At 41.5% G+C, this 25843-nt stretch overlaps 1 protein-coding gene and 1 pseudogene across 1 annotated transcript in view; one reads left to right on the forward strand and one right to left on the reverse strand.

Moving 5' to 3' along the window:
• The window catches only part of ZSWIM6 (zinc finger SWIM-type containing 6), a 240227-nt gene that overhangs the window by 68011 nt on the left and 146373 nt on the right, over positions 1–25843 (forward strand).
• On the reverse strand, positions 17754–18972 carry LOC117064645 (annotated as a pseudogene).

Here is a 25843-nt window from a genome sequence, read left to right on the forward strand (position 1 = left end):
TGTTGTTTCCTGACTTCTTAATGATTGCCATTCTAACTGGTGTGAGATGGTATCTCATTGTGTTTTGATTTGCATTTCTCTGATGGCGAGTGATGATGAGCATTTTTTCATGTGTCTGTTGGCTGTATGGATGTCTTCTTTTGAGAAATGTCTGTTCATATCCTTTCCCCACTTTTTGATGGGGTTGTTTGTTTTTTTCTTGTATATTTGTTTGAGTTCTTTGTAGATTCTGGATATTAGCCCTTTGTCAGATGAGTAGTTGCAAAAATTTTCTCCCATTCTGTAGGTTGCCTGTTCACTCTGATGGTAGTTTCTTTGCTGTGCAAAAGCTCTTTAGTTTAATTAGATCCCATGTGTCAATTTTGGCTTTTGCTGCCGTTGCTTTTGGTGTTTTAGACATGAAGTCCTTGCCCATGCCTATGTCCTGAATGGTACTACCTAGATTTTCTTCTAGGTTTTTATGGTATTAGGTCTAACATTTAAGTCTCTGATCCATCTTGAATTAATTTTCGTATAAGGGGTAAGGAAAGGATACAGTTTCAGCTTTCTACTTATGGCTAGCCAATTTTCCCAGCACCATTTATTAAATAGGGAATCCTTTCCCCATTTCTTGTTTTTGTCAGGTTTGTCAAAGATCAGATGGCTGTAGATGTGTGGTATTATTTCTGAGGACTCTGTTCTGTTCCATTGGTCTATATCTCTGTTGTGGTACCAGTACCATGCTGTTTTGGTTACTGTAGCCTTGTAGTATAGTTTGAAGTCAGGTAGCGTGACGCCTCCAGCTTTGTCCTTTTGACTTAGGATTGTCTTGGCAATGCGGGCTCTTTTTTGGTTCCATATGAACTTTAAAGCCGTTTTTTCCAATTCTGTGAAGAAGTCATTGGTAGCTTGATGGGGATGGCATTGAATCTATAAATCACCTTGGGCAGTATGGCCATTTTCACGATATTGATTCTTCCTATCCATGAGCATGGTATGTTCTTCCATTTGTTTGTGTCCTCTTTGATTTCACTGAGCAGTGGTTTGTAGTTCTCCTTGAAGAGGTCCTTACATCCCTTGTAAGTTGGATTCCTAGGTATTTTATTCTCTTTGAAGCAATTGTGAATGGAAGTTCATTCCTGATTTGGCTCTCTGCTTGTCTGTTACTGGTGTATAAGAATGCTTGTGATTTTTGCACATTAATTTTGTATCCTGAGACTTTGCTGAAGTTGCTTATCAGCTTAAGGAGATTTTGGGCTGAGACGATGGGGTTTTCTAAATATACAATCATGTCATCTGCAAACAGGGACAATCTGACTTCTTCTTTTCCTAACTGGATACCCTTGATTTCTTTCTCTTGCCTGATTGCCCTAGCCAGAACTTCCAACACGATGTTGAATAGGAGTGGTGAGAGAGGGCATCCCTGTCTTGTGCCAGTTTTCAAAGGGAATTTTTCCAGTTTTTGCCCATTCAGTATGATATTAGCTGTGGGTTTGTCATAAATAGCTCTTATTATTTTGAGGTACGTTCCATCAATACCGAATTTATTGAGCGTTTTTAGCATGAAGGGATGTTGAATTTTGTCAAAAGCCTTTTCTGCATCTATTGAGATAATCATGTGGTTCTTGTCTTTGGTTCTGTTTCTATGCTGGATTACGTTTATTGATTTGTGAATGTTGAACCAGCCTTGCATCCCAGGGATGAAGCCCACTTGATCATGGTGGATAAGCTTTTTGATGTGCTGCTGAATCCGGTTTGCCAGTATTTAATTGAGAATTTTTGCATCGATGTTCATCAGGGATATTGGTCTACAATTCTCTTTTTTTGTTGTGTCTCTGCCAGGCTTTGGTATCAGGATGATGCTGGCCTCATAAAAAGAGTTAGGGAGGATTCCCTCTTTTTCTATTGATTGAAATAGTTTCAGAAGGAATGGTACCAGCTCCTGCTTGTACCTCTGCTAGAATTCAGCTGTGAATCCATCTGGTCCTGGACTTTTTTTGGTGGGTAGGCTATTAATTGTTGCCTCAATTTCAGAGCCTGCTATTGGTCTATTCAGGGATTCAACTTCTTCCTGGTTTAGTCTTGGGAGAGTGTAAGTGTCCAGGAAATTATCCATTTCTTCTAGATTTTCTAGTTGATTTGCATAGAGGCATTTATAGTATTCTCTGATGGTTGTTTGTATTTCTGTGGGGTCGGTGGTGATATCCCCTTTATCATTTTTTATTGCGACTATTTGATTCCTCTCTCTTTTCTTCTTTATTAGTCTTGCTAGCGGTCTGTCAATTTTGTTGATCTTTTCAAAAAACCAACTCCTGGATTCATTGATTTTTTGGAGGGTTTTTTGTGCCTCTATCTCCTTCAGTTCTGCTCTGATCTTAGTTATTTCTTGCCTTCTGCTAGCTTTTGAATGTGTTTGCTCTTGCTTCTCTAGTTCTTTTAATTGTGATGTTAGAGTGTCAATTTTAGATCTCTCCTGCTTTCTCTTGTGGGCATTTAGTGCTATAAATTTCCCTCTACACACTGCTTTAAATGTGTCCCAGAGATTCTGGTATGTTGTATCTTTGTTCTCATTGGTTTCGAAGAACATCTTTATTTCTGCTTTCATTTCGTTATGTACCCAGTAGTCATTCAGGAGCAGGTGGTTCAATTTCCATGTAGTTGAGCGGTTTTGATTGAGCTTCTTAGTCCTGAGTTCTAGTTTGATTGCACTGTGGTCTGAGAGACAGTTTGTTATAATTTCTGTTCTTGTACATTTGCTGAGGAGTGCTTTACTTCCAATTATGTGGTCAATTTTGGAATAAGTGCGATGTGGTGCTGAGAAGAATGTATATTCTGTTGATTTGGAGTGGAGAGTTCCATAGATGTCTATTAGGTCCACTTGGTGCAGAGATGAGTTCAATTCCTGGATATCCTTGTTAACTTTCTGTCTCGTTGATCTGTCTAATGTTGACAGTGGAGTGTTGAAATCTCCCATTATTATTGTATGGGAGTCTAAGTCTCTTTGTAGGTCTCTAAGGACTTGCTTTATGAATCTGGGTGCTCCTGTATTGGGTGCATATATATTTAGGAGAGTTAGCTCTTCCTGTTGAATTGATCCCTTTACCATTATGTAATGGCCTTCTTTGTCTCTTTTGATCTTTGATGGTTTAAAGTCTGTTTTATCAGAGACTAGGATTGCAACCCCTGCTTTTTTTGTTCTCCATTTGCTTGGTAGATCTTCCTCCATCCCTTTATTTTGAGCCTATGTATGTCTCTGCATGTGAGATGGGTCTCCTGAATACAGCAGACTGATGGATCTTGACTCTTTATCCAGTTTGCCAGTCTGTGTCTTTTAATTGGAGCATTTAGTCCATTGACATTTAAGGTTATATTGTTATGTGTGAACTTGATCCTGTCATTATGATATTAACTGGTTATTTTGCTCGTTAGTTGATGCAATTTCTTCCTAGCCTCGATGTTCTTTACATTTTGGCATGTTTTTGCAATGGCTGGTACCGGTTGTTCCTTTCCATGTTTAGGGCTTCCTTCAGGGTCTCTTGTAAGGCAGGCCTGGTGGTGACAAAATCTCTAAGCATTTGCTTATCTGTAAAGGATTTTATTTCTCCTTCACTGATGAAGCTTAGTTTGGCTGGATATGAAATTCTGGGTTGAAAATTCTTTTCTTTAAGAACGTTGAATATTGGCCCCCACTCTCTTCTGGCTTGTAGAGTTTCTGCCGAGAGGTCTGCTGTTAGTCTGATGGGCTTCCCTTTGTGGGTAACCCGACCTTTCTCTCTGGCTGCCCTTAAGATTTTTTCCTTCATTTCAACTTTGGTGAATCTGGCAATTATGTGTCTTGGAGTTGCTCTTCTGGAGGAGTATCTTTGTGGCGTTCTCTTTATTTCCTGAATTTGAATGTTGGCCTGCCCTACTAGGTTGGGGAAGTTCTCCTGGATGATATCCTGAAGAGTGTTTTCCAACTTGGTTCCATTTTCCCCCTCACTTTCAGGCACCCCAATCAGACGTAGATTTGGTCTTTTTACATAATCCCATACTTCTTGCAGGCTTTGTTCATTTCTTTTTCTTCTTTTTTCTTTTGGTTTCTCTTCTCGCTTCATTTCATTAATTTGATCCTCAATCGCTGATACTCTTTCTTCCAGTTGATCGAGTCGGTTACTGAAGCTTGTGCATTTGTCACGTATTTCTCGTGTCATGGCTTTCATCTCTGTCATTTTGTTTATGATCTTCTCTGCATTATTAGTCTAGCTGTCAATTCTTCCACTTTTTTTTCAAGATTTTTAGTTTCTTTGCGCTGGGTACGTAATTCCTCCTTTAGCTCTGAGAGGTTTGATGGACTGAAGCCTTCTTCTCTCATCTCGTCAAAGTCATTCTCTGACCAGCTTTGATCCGTTGCTGGCGATGGGCTGCGCTCCTTTGCAGGGGGAGATGTGCTCTTATTTTTTGAATTTCCAGCTTTTCTGCCCTGCTTCTTCCCCATCTTTGTGGTTTTATCTGTCTGTAGTCTTTGATGATGGTGACGTACTGACGGGGTTTTGGTATAGGTGTCCTTCCTGTTTGATAGTTTTCCGTCTGACAGTCAGAAGGACTGTCTGTTGGTCTGTTGGAGATTGCTTGAGGTCCACTCCAGACCCTGTTTGCCTGGGTGTCAGCAGCAGAGGTTGCCGAAGATAGAATATTGCTGAACAGCGAGTGTACCTGTCTGATTCTTTCTTTGGAAGTTTCCTCTCAGGGTCGACTCCACCCTGTGAGGTGTGGGGTGTCAGACTGCCCCTAGTGGGGGATGTCTCCCAGTTAGGCTACTCAGGGGTCAGGGACCCACCTGAGCAGGCAGTCTGTCCGTTCTCAGATCTCAACCTCCGCGTTAGGAGATCCAGGGCTCTCCCCAAAGCTGTCAGACAGAGTCATTCGCATCTGCAACGGCCCCGTTCTTTCCCCAATGGACTGCAGCTGTGCGCTGTCCGCAGAGGTAGAGTCTACAGAGACAGGCAGGCTTCCTTGAGCTGCTGTGAGCTCCACCCAGTTCGAGCTTCCCAGCGGCTTTGTTTACCTACTTAAGCCTCAGCAATGGCGGGCGCCCCTCCCCCAGCCTCGCTGCTGCCTTGCGTATAGATCGCCCCAGAGGGCTGTGTTAGCAGTGAGGGAGGCTCCGTGGGCGTGGGACCCTCCCGGCCAGGTATGGGATATATTCTCCTGGTGTGCCTGTTTCCTTAAAGCGCAGTATTGGGGTGGGAGTTACCCGATTTTCCAGGTGTTGTGTGTCTCAGTTCCCCTGGCTAGGAAAAGGGATTCCCTTCCCCCTTGCACTTCCAGGTGAGGCGATGCCTCGCCCTGCTTCAGCTCACGCTGGTCAGGCTGCAGCAGCTGAGCAGCACCGATTGTCCGGCACTCCCTAGAGAGATGACCCCAGTACCTCAGTTGAAAATGCAGAAATCACCGGTCTTCTGTGTCGCTCGCGCTGGGAGTTGGAGACTGGAGCTGTTCCTATTCGGCCATCTTGCTCCGCCCCCAGGACAGTCTTTATGGAGGATAATTTTATAGAATTCATCAGATTTATAAATGCACAGAACTATTTGACCCAACAAGTTAACATCCATATTTTTATCTTATGCAAAACTGAAATGAAGAATGGCCAAGTTTTATTGAAGCTTTGTTTATGGTAGCAAACATTGGAAACAAGTTAAATGTTCATTATAGAAGACTGGTTAAATAAAAATTTGTCCATCCAAGATGGAGTAGCATGCAGAATAAGGAAAATGCTGATAGAGGATGATGTAGATATTAAATGGGGGGAAAAAAACTCCGCAAGGTGTAGAACAGTATGTGTATTTTGCTGCCATTTGAGTAGAAAGGAGAAAATACAGAAATATTTATATGTTGCTTATATATGCATACAACATTTGTGGATGTATTCTCAAGAAAATGATAACCTTAATTTACCTTGAGACAAACTGAGGGACAAGGATACCCTTTAATACCTTTTCAGATTTTTTTTTTTTTTTTTTTTTTTGAGATAGGGTTTCGCTCTTGTTGCCCAGGCTGGAGTGCAATAGCTTGACGTCAGCTCACTGCAACCTCCACCTCCCAGGTTCAAGCAATTTTCCTGCCTCAGCCTCCCAAGTAGGTAGGATTACAGGCATGCACCACCAAGCCCAGCTAATTTTGTATTTTTTTAGTAGAGACGAGGTTTCTCCGTGTTGGTCAGGCTGGTCTCGAACTCCTGACCTCAGGTGATCTGCCCACTTCAGTCTCCAAAGGTGCTGGGATTACAGGTGTGAGCCACCACACCCGGCTACCTTTTCAGTTTTAAGCCATAGTAAAAATTACATGAAATTGGCCTGAGCACAATGGCTCACTCCTGTTATCTCAGTGCTTTAGGAGGCTGAGGCAGGAGGATCACTTGAGGCTGGGAGTTCCAGACCAGCCTGGGTAATGTAGCAAGAGCCCGTCTCTACGGGAAGATAAAAAATTTAGCTGGGTGTGGTGATGTGTGCCTGTAATCCTAGCTACTCAGGTGGTGGAGGTGGGAGGATTGCCTGAACCCAGGAGTCAAGGCTACAGTGAGCTACTGTGATCATGCCTCTCTACTCCAGCCTGGGCAACAGGGCAAGATCCTGTCTCTGGAAAAAAAAAAAAAAAGGAAATTAGAAAGATAAATAAAGAACAGTTTGGAAGTTAACATTAAGTGTGTATCTTCAGTTTATTACTTCAGAAATGTTTTTCTTACTGCAGTTTCAAGGCTAAACCTTGTGTAGGGAAACCTTTTTGTATCCTGGAAGCAATTTTTTGGATTTGTGAAGTGTTTTATTGCCTCTCTTTTCCTTTAAATCTTTATTGTCTAAACGATTGCACTGAAGTAGACTGTCATCTTAAAATGGTAGGGATTTACTTGTGGTCAAGTAATCCATTGCCTTTTACAGTTTCATTTTTCCAAAGGGTCTTTGGACGACTAGTTTTGAGTTGAAAACTGTATGAAGACAAAGAATTTAATACCACAAAGAAGTGAGGATCCTTTTTTCTAGTGCGTATTGGAAACAGCTCTTTTAGGAATTTTTCATTTCCATTGGTTTTTGTCTTATATATGTCTTTTCATGAGGGATAAATTATATTTGCATTTGCTGTTTATGGAGTATCAAGTAAAAACTAGAAGAGAGCAGAATGAACCTTCCTATACAATGCCTTCCCACAAAAACAAACACCTCCCTCAAAAAATTTCTACTCTGAACATGCAAGTGCTTATCTGCAGCTTGACGTTATTAGTATGTCTGAGTCCTAGGGTAAATAGGAGATTCAGTTATTATTATTGAAAAGGAACTGAAAGTGTGAGCACTCTTTGAAAAAGGACTATTAGCAATGCAAATGCCAAGTTACATCTGATAGGCAAACTGTTAAGCCTGTTTGTGTGATATTTAAGGTGAGAAAATAGTTTTGCCTATTCTTTATGACTTTGAATAGCCTTAGGACTGTTTCGTTCTGTTTATTACTCTGTCTTCACACTAGATTTCTTTTTTTTTTTTGACACGGAGTTTCGCTCTTGTCACCCAGGCTGGAGTGCAGTGGCGTGATCACTGCTTACTGTAACCTCAGCCTTCCAGGGTCAAGTGATTCTCTTGCCTCAGCATCCCGAGTAGCTGGGATTACAGGCTCCTGCCACCATGCCCGGCTAATTTTTGTATTTTTAGTAGAGACGAAGTTTCGCCATTTTGGTCAGGCTGGTCTCGAACTCCTGACCTCAGACGATCCACCTGGCTTGGCCTCCCAAAGTGCTGGCATTACAGGCATGAGCCACTGTGCCCAGCCCACAGACAGTCATTAGTAAGTACACTCTTGTAGTAGTAGAGCCCCAGAAAGTTTTCCTAACAATTAACATCTGTGTACATTGGTTTTCTTGATAGACTTAACTCTAATTTTTGCAAGTACTAATATGTAGTATCCACTCATAGTTTTTAGGACAAAATCTGAGTATATTGGGTATATGGTATCAGCGTCAGTATTCATATGCAGCCTCAGAGTCCTTTCTGCGTGTCAAGTCAGGAGGTGTAGGTGTAGGAAATGCTGATCCAGATAGGATTGTTTGGCACCTAGCAGGTACTTAAGAAATGTTTATTGGAAACTGTTAGCTTGAATCAAGGGAGATTATACTGTTATGCACTGGCCATTAAGTCTTCACTGTTGACTTTTGCTCTCTTTGGTTTTTATGCCAGAGATTGCTAATCCCTGGTTTAGAATTGTTACTACAAGCATAAAATCATTCATAGGCCGGGTGAGGTGGCTCACACCTATAGTCCGAGGACTTTGGGAGGCTGAGGCAAGTGGATTGCTTGAACTCAGGAGTTTAAGACAAACCTGGGCAACATGGCAATACCGAGTCTCTACTTTAAAAAATACAGGCCAGGTGTGGTGGCTCACACCTGTAATACCAGCACTTTGGGAAGCTGAGGTGGGTGGATCACCTGAGATCAGGAGTTTGAGACCAGCCTGGCCAACATGGTGAAACGCTGTCTCCACTAAAAATTAAAAAAAAAAAAAATTAGCTGGGCATGGTGGTGTGCGCCTGTAATCCCAGCTACTCCGGAGGCTGAGGCAGGAGAATCACTTGAATCCGGGAGGCAGAGGCTGTAATGAGCCTAGATCCTGCCACTTCACTCCAGCCTGGGCAACAGAGTGAGCCTCCGTCTCAAACCAAAAACCAAAAAAAATTAGCCACATGTGGTGAGTGCCTGCAGTCCCTGCTACATGTATTCATAAACACTTATTGTTCCTTGTAGTATGTAATATATTTGTAGAATGAGTCATTCTGGGACTCACTTTTTAAAGAATATTTTCCAAATTCTTTTTTAGTTCTATTCTGTGACATGTGGCCACATGTCTGTGGAAAACTAACATACAGTATATTACCTCTTTAGGCCGGGCGCGGTGGCTCAAGCCTGTAATCCCAGCACTTTGGGAGGCCGAGACGGGCGGATCACGAGGTCAGGAGATCGAGACCATCCTGGCTAACACGGTGAAACCCCGTCTCTACTAAAAATACAAAAAAAAAAAAAACCTAGCCGGGCGAGGTGGCGGGCTCCTGTAGTCCCAGCTACTCCGGAGGCTGAGGCAGGAGAATGGCGTAAAACCCAGGAGGCGGAGCTTGCAGTGAGCTGAGATCTGGCCACTGCACTCCAGTCCGGGGGAAAGAGCAAGACTCCGTCTCAAAAAAAAAAAAAAAAAAAAAAAAAAAAAAAAAGAATATTTTCCAAATTCTTTTTTAAAGTGAAAATTATCTTCAACATTTTTTTCCCTTATGACTCTATTGAATTTAAATAAGGCAAGGTACATCTAGCCTACACAAAGCTCAAAGTGACATTATGCATGTCATGGCTTCATATTAAAGGATGAATAAAAGTACATGCTTGCCTCAGTGGTGAGCAGTTGTCTGTAGTTTTATTTTGTTCTATTCTGTGACATGTGGCCACATGTCTGTGGAAAACTAACATACAGTATATTACCTCTTTGATCATCAGAGTAATATATTTTTCCCTGTTCTTCAGCTGTAACTCCATATAGTCACCCTTTTGAATGCCACAAGAAGGGTTCTTTTTCCCTTTAGTAATTGAGGTATTCATGCAGTGTGGAGTGAATAGATCTCTCCATCACAGTGCATTATATAGTAGTTTTTTGTGTGGATACATGAAATACAATCCGTTCAAAACAAATGTAAAATTTACTAGGGCTTTTCATGTGGAAGTGGAATGCAGATCTCTTTCTTGATATAACAAATGAATTTAATTGTAGCTAACATGTGTTATACTAGTAAAGGTCCACCTGCTAAACTTTTTCTTTTTGGTTGAGCTATAGACAGTAGAGTGATACCGATACATGAGGAAAATGAGAACTGGAATGCAGGCGAAAAGCTGGTCCTTTCCAGATGAATGCAACCAAGACTAGCATCGTGTTCATCTGATAGACAAGTGTGGCTGGTGATGGCTGGTCCTGCATGCTATCTCATGCATGCTGATGCCGATTCTCTCCACACATAGCTGTCAGTCATTTGGTGACAACATAGCCGGAAAATGCGTCTTTAATATTTTGGATTAGAAAGAGGCAATCCTTTCTACCTCAGTTTTTCTCTGATACTTTTTCAAAGGAATTGAGTAGTCTGCTGTTCCTTGGCGTGGCACTCCCATCAACATTTGTAATCTTAAGGTACATTTTTATTCATGATCAGGGACTCACCTAGAGTTACGTAGGAATTAGTAATAAAATTGACTAGATTCTAATGATGCCAACAATTCTTTAATAATTTCTTCAGTTTTTCCAAAATACAGCAGTAAAGTCGTGATGCCTTATGTGTAGAAAGAAAAAGTTTAGGCTGGGCACAGTGGCTTATGCCCATAATCCCAGCACTTTGGGAGGCTGAGGCAGGTGGACCACCTCAGGTCAGGAGTTTGAGACCGGCCTGGCCAACATGGCAAAACCCCCTTCTACTAAAAATACCAAAAAATTAGCTGGGTGTGGTGGTGTACTCCTGTAGTCCCAGCTACTTGGAAGGCTGAGGCAGGAGGATCGCTTGAACCTGGGAAGTGGAGGTGACAGTGAACTGAGATCGTGCCACTGCACTCCAGCTTGGTTAAAGGAGCAAGATTCTGTCTAAAAAATAAATAAATAAAAAAAAAATTTGGTGTTTAGGGTGCATAGGGAAGTAGGTAGAAAATTAGGGAGCTAATTTATAGTAGATTAAGATACAGGGTGTCCACAAAGTCAGAGAACAGGATGCTTTTAAATAACAGCTCAGTGTTATTTTCTTTAACTTCCAAACACCTTTCCAGGTGAAGTTCCTTTAATTTCGAATCAATGAATCTCGTTCTCAATCTGAAAGTGGTACAATAAATACAGTGTCCAAAAAGTCTGGACACACAGGGAACATTGTGTGTTATTCAGTGATTATCTTACTTAAAAATGTAACCTGCATACTTTAAAAAATAAGTTTATTGTATGTTTATTGAATTTTCAGACACCCTGTGTTTTGCTTCTATTTAGGATTTCCTTTCTTTTTAAGTTTCATGCATAGTGCTAAAATAACTAGAAACAGTCAACAAAGAGACTAGGCAGCTGACAAGCAGCCTCCACGCCATTGGGTTAAAGATCTAGGCAGCCTGGAGGTGGGAGGATAATGAAAGGCAGGTGATAGGAGTGGGGCTGGCTTTCTCTTTACCTCCAGCAGCTGGCGGTAGTCATAATTGAAATCTTGATCTTATTTTGAGTAAAAGAAGACCTGGAAAGGCTGCTAAATAACAATATTCTGTTAATACCTTTTTTATTTTTTTAGATGGAGTCTCGCTCTGTCACCCAGGCTGGAGTGCAATCTCAAATCATTGCAACCTCTGCCTTCCCAGCTCAAGCAATTCTCCTGTCTCAGTTTCCCAACTAGCTGGGACTACAGGCACATGCCACCACGCCCAGCTAATTTTTGTATTTTTAGTAGAGATGGGGTTTTCCCATATTGGTCTGGTTGGTCTCGAACTCCTGACCTCAGGTGATCCACCCACCTAGGCCTCCCAAAGTGCTGGGATAACAGGGATGAGCCATCACACCTGGCCAGAACTTTTTCTTATATATGCTAATACCTTTTGGGATTGATTTAAGTAATAGGACATCTTATTTTTTAAAATAAAAAACTTATGCTAACATCAGTAATATTTCTACTGAAAAAAACTACTACTTTCCTGATACCTAAGAATTCTGCCAGATAAAATGTTGCTTTCTTTGCTAAAGCAGAGCATCTTTGATCTTTGCTGGTAAGAATTCTAAACTGAATAAAAGTTTTTAGAACATGCACGGTAGTGAAAAGTATACATAGCCCTTTGAGTCTGGGCAGGGAAGAAAGAAAATTCACAAAGGCTAAAGCAAGCCACCACTCTCATAAAACCTTATAAACGATTGAGTCTGAATTCCTGAGATTACAGGGTTTAGAAAATGTGAAGATGGATAAGTGACCAATTTGGCTTTAGTGAGAGTATTATTTCTGTTTGCTTGGATAAAACTCAGGTGCCGGTGGGGTGACTTTGAATGTTGATGGAATATTGGAACTTGTGTCCCCCAAACTGCTTAAACCTTAGATCTATTGGACCACATGTAAATGGCCTTCTTTTCATACTCACTTTTTTTTGCTCTGACAGCTTGTAAAAATCTTGGAGGAAACTCCTGCAATCCTGGGGTTTGACTAAGTGGTCTGTGCAGCCCCTTCCATCTCTAAGGTGCAGTGCAGTCTGTCACTTCTAATGGCAGAACACCATGGACATGGGCAACACATATAGTGGGTAATGGTGTTTGGTATATTGTCTTCAAGAAGACAAATATTTTGAGAAAGATTTTCATCAAAAGTGGTAAAAGGGAAACATTTTAGAATCTTAACGGGGTTCTCCCAAGCCAGCATGTACTCCTGGGTTGTCCAGGAAAGGCTCCGCTCACTCTTGAGTTTGATATCACCTTTATAGATGCCCATAGGTGAAGCTTAACTATTTCAGGGCAGCATGATAAATGAGAAAAATAATGAAAGGCATCCGATTTGACAGAAGGAACACTTAATTTGTAGTTAGACCTGAGTTTAGATTCTGGTTTTAGCCCTTACTACCGTTGTGAACTGGGACCAGTTACTTAACTCCTGTGGGCCTCAGTTGCATTAATTGAGATAATTTGTTTCTAGTATCTTGGCCCCTGCATTAGCATTCTATCAACGTTAATGCTCTTTTCTCTTTCATTGTTTCATACTAGAATGCACATACTCTGTATAGTACATACTGTCTAACATAACCAGGCAGCGTAGTTTACTTGGCTTCTTCATTGAAAATCCATTCAGTTCTTTTGGGAGGCTTCCCTCAGCCTCTGTGCCCCAGGGTGTGCATAATCCTGCTAGCTATGGTGATGATGTCCACTTTCCTGGGTTTTACAGAGCAGCTATTGGCTCTCTTGTCTTTTGAATAGAGGCAAACACCCCAGACAGTTGATGCCTGATTGGATTCAACTCATGGCCAGCTTTGGATGTGGGGTTTTCAGTGGGGTTCTTGCACAGGCTTAGGGGAGAGCCCTCCTGATAGTTACACTTCTTGGGGTGGTGGGCATAGGAGGGAATGGAAACAGTGGCACTAATGCCCAGCAGTTGAACTGTGCTAAAGATGAGAAATATTTGAGGCCTAATCTGTGTTTGGTTTTCATACGTTACATACTAATTAGGAACACATTTCAATGCTTTGAAGTTGTGAAAAGCTCTCCTGCATACATTCCAAATTGATGTTTCTCTGCCCTGGATATGCCATACATTTAGAGTACTACATCAGGAAAACACAGACTTCAGAAAGACCTTTGGTTTATCCCCAGTGCATCCGTGAACACTTCTTTCCCTGCTTCTGAGTAATTTGCCCTGAGTGATTTGCCTTTGCTTTGTACCTTCTTAGTTTTTTCCTCTCTCTGTTTAAACAAGGATTAATACTTCTTTTAATTGAACTGTGGCTATTTTACATGGATTGGTGATTGCAAAGCTTTTTGGAGCAGGTGTGGAGCAATGAATAGTCTTTTTAATTTCATTTTTTGATTTACATTTTTTTTTTATAACCACTTCTGCAACAAATGGTGAAACTCCATGGCTACTCTCTTTTTCCGTCAATGGTTAATGGTTTTTCCATACTCCCCAGCTGCTTATCATGGGCACAGCTGACAAAACCAGAAGAGCCTTTCTAGTAAGGTGAGCTGAGCTGGCATTTGTGTAGGACAAAGGACTTTGGTAGAATTAGGGCTTTGACAAAGCGAACAAATGTAAAGGCAGCTGGAAACTTGAGTGTTGCTAATCAGGAATATATTTTGAGATTCTGAAGTTTCCAAAACATGTGTGTACTTAAGAAAAATAACCCAACAACTTGTGGGTTAATAGACTTTCCTGTTTTAAAAACCCCTTTGTGTGGGTTTTAAAGATGTTTTTCATACTTTTGAACAGTTTACTGTCTCAGAGAACATTACTAGCTCTCATTTTGTTTTTGAGGCTCTTTATCCATGTGCTCCTGCCAAATGCCCTCTACCAACTCACTCATTTATGGGCCGGTTCCTTTATCTTTAGTTGTTAAGACTTTTCAAGGGAGCCTTTGCCTTTTGTTGTATCATTTATGATATTGAGAATGAGCACTATGTAGAGTTCAAAGGGACTTGTTCTGATTATTGAGAGTTGACTTCTCTGCTGATAGTTGCTTATGTCAGAAAACAGCATTCTATGCTAGATTGGCCATCTGCTTTTGGGAGAAATCTACACTTTCCCCAGTCAGCAAATGGGTAATATCAGTAATAAGATACAGTAAATCGGCTGCCCCAACCAAACAGCGTATTTACATAAATTACCTGAAAACGAGGGTTGTGTCCATTCCATGTTCTTTTCCATATCTCATGCTGATGAAACTTACGATTATTTTAATTATCACCCCTGCACTAAATAAAATAATGGGATATTTCAAATGTAAGACATTGAGAAAAAGGGCCAAGCGTGGTGGCCTGTTCCTTTAGTCCCAGCAATGTGGGTGGCCGAGATGGGTGGATTGCTTGAGCTCACGAGTTTGAGACCAGCCTGGGAAATGTGGTGAAACCCCATCTCTACAATAAATTAGCCAGGTGTGGTGGCGTGCGCCTGTGGTCCCAGCTACTTGGGAGGCTGAGGTAGAAGGATCGCCACCTTGGCAAAACCCTGCCTTTACTAAAAATACAAAAATTAGGGTGGGCATAGTGGCTCATGCCTGTAATTCCAGCACCTTGGGAGGCCAAGGCGGGCAGATCACCTGAGGTCAGGAATTTGAGACCAGCCTGGGTAACATGGTGAAACCCTGTCTCTACTAAAAATACAAAAAAAAAAAAAAAAAAAAAAAAAAAAAGCTGGGCCTACTGGTGCCTCCCTGTAATCCCAGCTAGTCAGGAGGGTGAGGCAGGAGAATTGCTTGAACCCAGGAGGCAGAGGTTGCAGTGAGCCAATATCACGCCACTGCACTCCAGCCTGGGTGACAGAGCGAGACTCCCTCTTTGGGAAAACAAAAACAAAAAAACACTTTCCTTCTACCTATGTTTTACAGAAGTGTTATTTTGCCCTTTCTCTCTCTCTCTCTTTTTTTTTTTTGTTTGTTTGTTTTTGAGATGGAGTCTTCCTCTGTTGCCCAGGCTGGAGTGAAGTGGCATGAACTCTGCTCACTGCAACCTCCGCCTCTCAGGCTCAAGTGATTCTCATGTCTCAGTCTCCTGAGTAGCTGGGATTACAGACACGCACCATGATGCCCTGCTAACTTTTGTATTTTTAGTAAAGATGGGGTTTCATCATGTTGGCCAGGCTAGTCTCAAACTCCTGGCCTCATGTGATCCACTCACCTCAGCCTCCGAAAGTGCTGGGATCACAGGCATGAGCCAGCGCACCTGGCTAAGTGCTGCTTTCTAAATCAGTTGTGTGTTTGTGATAGTCTGTACTCTAGAACTGTAAGGCAAAGCACTTAACACATTAAACACTATGAGTATATGTAAAATTAGTTTGAATTAGTGGCCTGTCAAAACTATCCTTTGAAAAACAAAACAAAAAACCTACAAAACCATCTCTACTTTCTCCTTTTCCTCTTAGAAGTTGGAACAGTTCACATTTCAAAACCTTGCTTGATTTCTTTAAAAACCTTGAAAATACTCACATCAAGTGCCTTTATAACATACTGTTATAAAGGCTTTACATGTATTAATTTATTTAAAACTTCCAACAACCCTGTGAGACAGATAAACTAAGGCACAGATATTAAGTAATTTGGCTTTGGTCACACAACTAATAAATGGCAGAGCTAGTATTTGGACACACAGTGGCTCAAAAATATCTATACTCTTAACTACTTTGCTGTGTAGTGACAGAGCTTTGAGTTTTCTTGCGTTAGAATTGTGGCTTTGGGCATTTTGCTGCAAGGAAACCTTAAAATGGAGATCCATTCTGTTTGCATCCATTGTTTGTAGTAGGAACAATTATGAAATTGGACAAGTTGATAAAATTGTGGAATTTTGAACTTAGTCATCAGAAGGACTTTGCCTTTAACGTGGTTTTCGAATATTCTAGATCAGTGTTTCTTTATTCTTTGTAACTTAAAGATCTGTAAATGCGTTTTGGTGTACTGGGACACATACTTGCAAACTCCTTCAGGGAGAAGAAATGAGAGGAGATGAAAACTGCTGAAAGTTACCACGTGTCAGTGGAATCTTGATTTGTTCTTTCACCTTTGAGGGCACTCTGTGGGGCTTCCTCTCACCTAGTTGGGGCTTATCTTTTTAGGAAGGTGCTCCCTCACCAGAGGCTTGTTTTCATGGTACCACGTTTGTATCCTGAAGTACAAGTATATTGTACTTTTCTTGAAGCTTTAAGAATCCTGTAGCTGGGCTGGGTGCGGTGGCTCACACCTATAATCCCAGCACTTTGGGAGGCCGAGGCAGGCAGATCACAAGGTCAGGAGTTCGAGACCAGCCTGGCCAACATAGTGAAACCCTGTCTCTATTAAAAATACAAAAAATTAACCGGACATGGTGATGGGCGCCTGTAATCCTGGCTATTTGGGAGGCTGAGACAGGAGAATTGCTTGAACCTGGGAGGTGGAGGTTGCAGCCAGCCAAGATAGCACCACTGCACACCAGCCCAGGCGACAGTGCGAGACTCAGTCTCAAAAAAAAAAAAGAATCCTGCAGCTTGACAGAAAAGCTGGGAAAGTGAGAAAGTCTTCAGTGATTCAAGGTCTAAATGCATTTGGAAATTATCACGTGAACCAAAAATTCTTGAATTTCAGAATACAATTTTGACAGATTTATTATCTGTTCAATGTCTGTTTGCTCTGTCTTTGTGTTGGTCTTCCTGTGCAACTGTCAGTGTTGTCAGTAGAGGTTACAGCAGGCCACAGATGTATCTTGATGAGGACATGCTGGGCAGAGAATAATTTCTTAGCCACGTGCTATGTATGCATGAGCTTTGATATACAAAAGAGTGCATGTAGTTTTTGATCTGGGAATTAAAAAAACAGGTTCTCTGACCAATCTAGGGAATTTCTGTAATGAGAACGTGTCATTAATGACATTTCCTGAGGGCATCTGCAGCATGAGACAGAATAGAATTTTTCTTTCTTTTTTCCATTTGCTATAGAGTCCCTTTCTTCATCTTCATTCCATATCTCCTTTCCTTTTCTCTGTCAGCCTGCCTGCTTATCTGCCTGGCAGCCAGTCTGCTTGTCTACGTATGCATCCCACCTTCACAAAAGTATTCACGAGCAGCTAGTCTGCTGTAATGACATATTTCAGAGTAATCTACCATACTTGTTTTTAAAAATTCATTTTTTTCTGTGCTATTTGTTTTGACTAAGAAGGTTGCTGTAATTAACTCATACTTTTTAATACTCTTGTGCCTTTTATAAGGAATAAAATTACTAGAATTCAGAAATAACGTAACTAGCATTGTATGCAAGTCATAATTTTTTAAGATTAGATACGTTCAGATACCTTATTCCCCCAATATTAAATTTGAATCTATGGCAGAAATATTTTTGGTGTTTTCCAAAATATTTTTAAAGTGAAAATGTAAGTTCTTATTTGCTTGCACTGTCTCTTCTCCTCCTTGAATTTGCCCCTTGCTCTGGAGAACCCACAAAAGAGAAAACTTTTGTGAATGAGCATTGTCAGAATGCTATCTCAAAAATGGTATTTTTTTTTCTAGTGGAAAATAACGTTTAAGACCCCACAAACTGCAAAAACCGTTCCTGGCATTAAGTTCCTTCTTCCTTTGCAATTCAGTCTTTCTTGAGTGGTCCCATGAATGCTGTCTTCTCCTGCATGGTCTGGAAACAGTCATGGCCAAACTTGGAGGTGGTGTCAATGAACTTAAGGTCAATCTTCTCCAGAGCCTGCCATTTAGTCGGCACTGGCAAGGACTTGCGAAGGGTGAGTGAGCACTCGCTTCTTGGTGTCCACCACACAGTCTTTCAGCATGATAAAGTCATTGGCCACTTCACCATAGTGGACAAAGATACCCAGAGGGTGGCTTGTCAGACAGGTCATAGTCAGTGGAGGCATTGTTCTTGATCAGTTTGCTGTCCTTGATAAAGGATCCCTGGCTGATCTTACAGATCTTGTTGATCTCAGTGCAGTGACAGTAGCCTTTCTGCCAAACGCGTGCCACAGGGAAGGCCACAGGGGCAGGATACAGGCCCCAATACAAGCCACCTTGCACAGGCCTCAGTGGGTCTTGCGGGGCAGCTTCTTGGTGTGCCAGTGACTGGGGACCCCTTTGTAGCCTTTGCACTTGGTCATCCTGATGACGTTGATCATCTTGTCCTGCCCAAACACTTGGTTCACAGGTACCTGCTACTTGAGCCTCTTGCAAGCCCAGTCCATCTTCTTGGCCATGGTGCCTCCCTTCACCTGGATCTCCATCAGGTGGGCCTTCTGGCGTGGAGGAAGCAGGCACATCTGGGTGTAGGCAATGCCGCGGATGAGTTGGCGGTACTTCTTCATGCTGCTGAAGTCCTTCTCCAGGTGCTTCTTTCTATCCTCATCCTGACATTTCTTGTAGTACTTGGTAAAGGCCTTCTTAGATTTGTGCCAGTTTTTATAGAAATGCCTCTTGCATGCATCACTGATGTGCTCAGCCAAGATGATCTTGAAGTTCTGGAGGCCTGGAGGGGTTTCCACATAGCCCACAATGCCCACAACCACCATGGGTGGTGTCTCCACAATGGTCACAGCCTCTACCACCTCCTTCTTGTTCACCTTGGATCCTGGCCTGTCAAATTCCTCCACGATGTTGGTCATGCCAGCCTTGTATCCCAGGAAGGCTGTGAGGTGGACCAGCTTGGAAGGGTCATCCTTAGGAAAGCTCTTCACCTTCCCATGATGCTTGCTGCTGCGCTTCTGAGTCAGGAAGCCGAGGGACCCATGTCTGGGAACGGAGAACTTTCTGTGAGACATCACGCCATCAAATCCCGCCGGTAGAGCAAAGAATGGTATTTTCAAAACTTTTTGAGCCAGGGATCCTCTTTGCCATCCAGTGGGCTTTTACAGGTCTACCTTCATTTTGCATATATTTTCCTTCAAGACTCTATTTGCCTCATAGACTGGCATGCATTCGTGTTTTGACATTGGAAATTTGATGAAGTATTTCTTCCAGATAGAACTAAGAAACTGTGAAATTGATAGGGTGACTGGAGTGTTATGTGAGATATCTTTATGTATAGATACTCTAACTTTCAATGTTGTGTTTTCTAGTAGTGTTGATGAATTTGCAGTGATAAGTCTAGAGCTTTCTGCTGATTTCTCTAGTATTGGAGAAAGATGGAAAGCAACACATGGTAGTTGCATCCAAACTGGCTACAGACATTCATCTGTATACCTTTTTCTTGTGTATCTTTTATCCTGTAAAGTGGCATTCGTGATGAATATACCTGTTCTGGAGTATGTCTTTAAAAATTTTTTTAATGATTATGTGAAAATCTGTCTTTCTGTAGGGAATTTAGGCAACATAGAAAATTGTGAAGGAGCAAAAATCACGGTTAACAGTTTGGTGAGACAGGAGTTGTCACTCTTAACAGTTTGATAATATGCGTGCATGTGCGCCCACATGCACATACCAAAACATACACATGTGTCATTCTCATGATACAATGTGAGTGAAATTGTATAACTTCACATTCTGTTTACCAGCATTTGTATATATATGTGTGTGTGTGTGTATGTATATATATGTGTGTGTGTATATATATATGTAGAGAGATAGAGAGATAGAGAGATGGAGTTTCACTGTTGTTGCCCAGGCCGGAGTGCAGTGGCGTAATCCCAGCTCACCGCAACCTCTACCTCCTGGGTTCAAGTGATTCTCCTGCCTTAGCCTCTCAAGTAGCCGGGATTACAGGCATGTGTCACCACCCCCAGCTAATTTTGTATTTTTAGTAGATACAGGGTTTCTCCATGTTGGTCAAGCTGGTTTCAAACTCCCAACCTCAAGTGATCCACCCACCTCGGCCTCCCAGAGTGCTGGGATTACAGGTGTGAGCCACCGAGCCATCGTACCCAGCCCATCAGCCTTTATTTTTTAACTCAATACTTTGGCTATTTTCCCATGTTAATGAATATGATCTAAAAATGGCCATGTTGTGTTCATATATATATATATATAATCTGTTTCTCAATACCTTTAGTATTTAGTTTTTTACTAGTACGAACAGTTCTACACTAAATATATTGGTGTATTCATCTTGCCCACTTACATTCTGGGGGCAAATTTCTAGAAGTAGAATTGCTTATAAAATTTTATTTTACATATAGTTATGCTTTATAGGAATATATTGAGAAATGTTTAATTTTTTATAGTCAGCACCCCTAGAAAGCTGATAATTTGTGCCTTTAAAAACCTACTTTTAGGCCAGCCATGGTGGCACATGTCTGTAATGTCAGCTACTCAGGAGGCTGAGGCAGGAGAATCACTTGAACTGGGGGCGCAGAGGTTGCAGTGAGCCAAGATCATGCCATTGCACTCCAGCCTGGGTGACAGAGCAAAACTCCATCTCAAAAAAAAAAAAAACCAAAAAAAAAAAAAACAAAAAACATGTACTTTTAGATGGAATGTACTGTGCATCCAGTAGGGCAGATATCATTCAGATCACTAGACTGACCAAGGGTTCTTGGGTCTGGTTTTTCGTAACGGTTTTTGTCTTCTTCTTTACCTCTTTTGTAAATATGCTGCTTTTAATCTACAGAGGACTTGGAAACAATATAACCAACCTTATTATGTGATGTATACAGTAGAAACAAGCAACCCCCGAGTCAAAGTATGTGGAGTGTGCTAGTGGTAGGGGTGGGATAGGAACATTGTTGGCTGGTTGAATTTTGCATAGGTAAGGACTTTATTTTAGTTTGGGGAATATTTATATTGCTGCTCTGTTGGATTAAGTTATTTCTGTTACAGAGCAGCCATTTACTGATGAATGTAGGAGATAAAGTCATATAAATTGAGATAAAAGGCAAGCTCTTATGATTAAAAGAAAATTCCCATCCCTTAGGTTGCACCAGTAATCCCAAGAAGTACTGGTGCAGTGTCTGGCTCCTCACTCTTTCCTTGTCTGGCACATCCCACTTGGAGTGCTCCTTTTTGGGAGAGTGTGCCCTTGTCTCTGGACATGTGCCCTGGGATGACAGGCAGTGTCTTCTCCACGGCTGGGAGTGAAGACTCAGCCAAGTCCTGACTCCTTACAGCCTGGCACCCCCAGAATGGGAAGAATTACCTGGCCTGCTAAGCAATATTAATTCTTCCTCCAGTATTGACTGTTTGATTTATACCAGCACTGGGTGAGCCCTGGGAATTCAGAGCTGACTCAGACCTTTTTCCCATCTTCTTGGGGCTCACTGGGTGGAAAGTAAGATGACTTCAAAGCATGTAACTTGATTGACAGCACATTAAGTACCCTCTGAATGGTGTGTATGGTATATATGAGGGGGAAATTATCAATTCTTCCTGGGGAATCTGTGAAGTTGTCCAAAAGAGAAAGGGACACTTAGATTCAGTAATGGCAAATGAAAGGAATTAACAAGGCAAATACTGTTAGGAGGGCTTACAGGTGGTTGGCCAGAGGAGGGGGTATGGAAAGGCATTCTAGGCAGCAAGTAAAGCTTGTGTAAAAATGTAGGAGTGTGAAACAGTTATCCCCTTTTTCCAATTCAGATTCTGCACAGCTGCTACAGTGGGTACCAAGTGTTAGAGGAGGGTGGTGCAGGCGAGGAGATGGTAGAAGCAGGTCAGACCATAGTGGACCTTGTGTGCCATGGTGAGGAGTTGAACTTGATCCTCTGGGGACAGAAGACTGCCATCATGAGGCTTTAATTAGCTCTGTGCTTTGATTTATGGGCACAGTCATGATGAACAAAATGATAGCCCATTGTGCCCATTTTGGGGAGTTATAAAATCACTTTTATAAGTTAGGGGATGTGTTAAGCATTAGTACCAGAGGGGGTACATTTATAATGCAACTCGTCTTCCCTTCAGTGCTCTCATGGCCTGGAAGGTGAGCAGAAAGAATCCTTTAATAAAGGGGGCACAATTTCAGTCAGATTGTGTAATTTCTCAGTGCTAAGATGACTTCTCTAGATGGTCCAACCAGGTGAAGGTACAAAGGTGTATTGGTGGGGGGCACTGGGTGTGTCCTTGCCCAGTCTTGCCTGACAGCCCAAGACATGACAGACAGCAGGCTATGTAAAGAGTTAAGAGCAGTCTTTGTGCAGTGCAAAAAAAGGCCATTTGCTATGCATTGATTTTTTTCCCCCCATTCATACCTGTACACAGATAATGGATCTATCAGGGTGCCATTTTTGAATACTGAGTTAAGCAATATCAGAGTTAAGATAAAAATCAGTGGTGTAATTGATTAAATGAGCACAGGGCTACACACATGATGATAGCTTAGTAACTTATTTTTTAAAAACATGAGTTTAAAACAAATGGTTTTCAAAAATTGAAAAACACTTGGTTAAAAATCTCTGTCTTTTGATAAATCAGGAAAGATTAATGTTTATAATTTCTAATTTATAAATTAAGACATTCTGTTCACTTGACCTTTTAAGCAAAGTTTTATAAGTAAGCCACAATAGTCCATGAACTACATTAGTTATCTGATATTAAAGTGTTCTCAGAGAATTTATTTTCCTACAAAATTATTCAGATGGAGTAAAGAAAATTGCTTTACTCAGTCGGGGTTGGGGTGTAGTGGGCCGTTGACTTTGAATACTTTATTAAGCTCTACATTTTTTTTTTAAATGGGAGGTATTGATTTAAGGCATTCTAAATCATTTATTAGATCGGTATATTGCTTAGAAACGAAAAGATCTGGAGAGTTTGTTCTTCTGTAAAAGTCTACAGATAAACCGAGATTGGAAAGTACAGTCTGGTGTTTGGAGGCAGGCATGATCTTGGGCAGGGTGAACCAGAAGGCTAGGTTTGGCTTCTACTTACATCACCACTGCTAGCTGTGGGCTTTGAATCTATTACTTATCTTTATCACCTTCATCTTCCTCATTTGTAAAATTATCCCAACAACATGTAACCTTCCTGACCGTGCATATTTATTTTGAGAATTGAATGTTTTTTGGCCAGGTGCGGTGGCTCACGCCTGTAATCCCAGCACTTTGAGAGGCTGAGGCGGGTGGATCACAAGGTCAAGAGATTGAGACTATCCTGGCCAACATGGTGAAACCCCGTCTCTTCTAAAAATACAAAAATTAGATGGGCATGGTGGCGCACGCCTGTCGTCCCAGCTACTCGGGAGGCTGAGGCAGGAGAATTACTTGGACCAGGAGGTGGAGGTTGCAGTGAGCCGAGATCACGCCACTGCACTCCAGCCTGGCAACAGAGCGAGACTCCGTCTGTAGGAAAAAAACAAAAACAAAAACAAAAAAAAGAATAATTGAATGTTTTCATTCAAACGTGAATAAAACATTGTATTTAACTTGTATTAATAAACAATTTATTAACAAACTTGTATTAATAAACAAACTTGTGTGAATAAAACATTGTATTTAACAGGGACCCCTATGGGTCCCTGGCGTGTTAGGAATTGGGCCACACAGCAGGAGGTGAGTGGCGGGCAATTGAGCATTACCGCCTGAGCTTGGCCTCCTGTCAGATCAGCAGAGATTCTGATTCTCATAGGAGGGTGAACCCTATTGTGAATTGCGTATGCAAGGGATCTAGGTTGCACTCTCCTTATGGGAATCTAATACCTGACAATCTGAGGTGGAACAGTTTCATCCTGAAACCATTCCCCTACCCCTAGTTTGTGGAAAATTGTCTTTCATGAACCAGTCCCTGGTGCCAAAAAGGCTGGGGACTGCTGCCTTTGTAGCGTCAGCTCTCCTTGAGCAACTAGCCAGGCAGTGTTGTATAGTGCTTAAGATTTGGGGGCCTGAAGTTCTGCATTTGAATCCTGGTTCCAGCACTTAGTAATTCTTGACCCTGGGCAAATAACTTAATCTCTTGGAACCTCATTTTTCCTCATCTGTAAAATTCGGTAAAAATATTTATCAACATGCTTATAAAGTGCATAGCACAGTATTGTGGTACCTGATTAGCCCCAGCAGAGGTTCATTACAATTTTGATTTTTAGGATTAAAGTAAACATTGTATGATTTCAGTTTTGAGAATAAATTTCTCTGAGTTATGAAGCAAACTGAATTCGTATACTAGTGTCATTGGGATGCTTTTTAATGAGAGATGGAAGGATGACCTTGAGCTTATGGCGAAGTGGTAGTGCGGGGGCTGAAGGAGAATGAGTTGTGTATAGTTGTTTGTTTATTTATTTATTTAATTTATTTATTTTTGGGACAGTGTCTCACTGTGTCACCCAGGCTGGAGTGCAGTGTGTAATCTCGGCTCACTGCAACCTCTGCCTCCTGTGTTCAAGCGATTCTCCTGCCTCAGCCTCCCAAGTAGCTTGGACTACAGACGCATGCCACCACGCCAGGCCAATTCTTGTATTTTTTTAGTAGAGATGGAGTTTCATCATGTTGGGCAGGCTGGTCTCAAACTTCTGACCTCAGGTGATCCGCCCGCCTCAGCCTCCCAAAAGGTTGGGATTACAGGTGTGAGCCATTGCGCCTGGCTGTGTATATTTTTGTTTGTTTGTTTTTTGTTTTTTTGTTTTTTTTAAAGATAATGTCTATTATTTGAAAAATGTATTTTATTTGAAAACACTGAATTTGTCTAAATATGGATTAAATCCTAATATGTGACTTCATTGAGAAAATTACTAACATTGGCATTCCAGTTTATCTCACATAGTGAAATCTCCTTTTTATTTACCAGAACAGATTCCATCTCTGTCTTTTGACTGAGGTGAAAACATAAGATCTTTTTTTGCCTTTTCCAGAATCTGTCAACACTTACTGAGTTGGACAGAAGGTTTAAGCACAGTGAGGCTTCATCTTCGTGTTCCTGAGGGACCAGAATCCTCTGGTTACAAAACCCTCAGAACTAAATTCTTAGTGGGGACACATGTACAGTATCAGTGTACATTCAGGGTTGGTGTTTCTTGGGCTATCTGAGTAACTATGAACATTACAAAAAGAAATGAAAAACAACCAAAATCTCTTATCCTAAACACTGTAATTGGTTTCTCCAATTTCTACTTCCTACGTCTGAATGAACTTGTAAGAAGAAAATGCTTCCTCTGTAGGTGGCCTGGTCAGGTTGGCCTGATACCTGGAGTGAAAAGAATGGAACAGAGTAAAGAGCACAAATCTGGGACCCTGGAAAACTGCCCTCTAGTCCTGGTTTTGCTGTTTAATGATTGTTACAACTAAACAAGGCAGTTTGCAGATCTGGCTTTAGTTTTTCTACCTGTACACTCGGGGGTGTAGATGATCTCCAGAATTACAGAATCACAGGGTTGGAAGTAGCTTTGTGCAACCCTCCTAAAGAGCATGGACATGATCTTTGAAGCAGCCTTGACAGGTCGCCATTCCATCTCCATTTGTCTGTGTTCAGCCTTTGCTTGGTTTCCACTCTAGAGATGGGGAACCGTTGGTTTTCAAGGTAGTTTGGAGCCACTTAATATTAGGTAGCTTTTCATAGTGTATGCATTCCTTGCCCTCCTGTAGTCCTAATTTTATGTTTTTCATCTTTTATGTGACAAATCTTTAGATATTGAACAAGAATTATGTCAGTTCTCTTTCCAGTTATGCTGCAAAAGCTCTGTCTGCCCTCCCTCCCTCTTTGATGTGATTTTAGACCCTTCAAAATTATGCTAGCTTTACTGAAATGTTCCAGTTTTTCATTGCCACTTTAAAAATGTGATTCTCAGAAAAGCGTATAATA

Source organism: Trachypithecus francoisi, unplaced genomic scaffold, assembly GCF_009764315.1.
Source record: "Trachypithecus francoisi isolate TF-2019V2 unplaced genomic scaffold, Tfra_2.0 Lachesis_group2, whole genome shotgun sequence".
NCBI lineage: Eukaryota > Metazoa > Chordata > Mammalia > Primates > Cercopithecidae > Trachypithecus > Trachypithecus francoisi.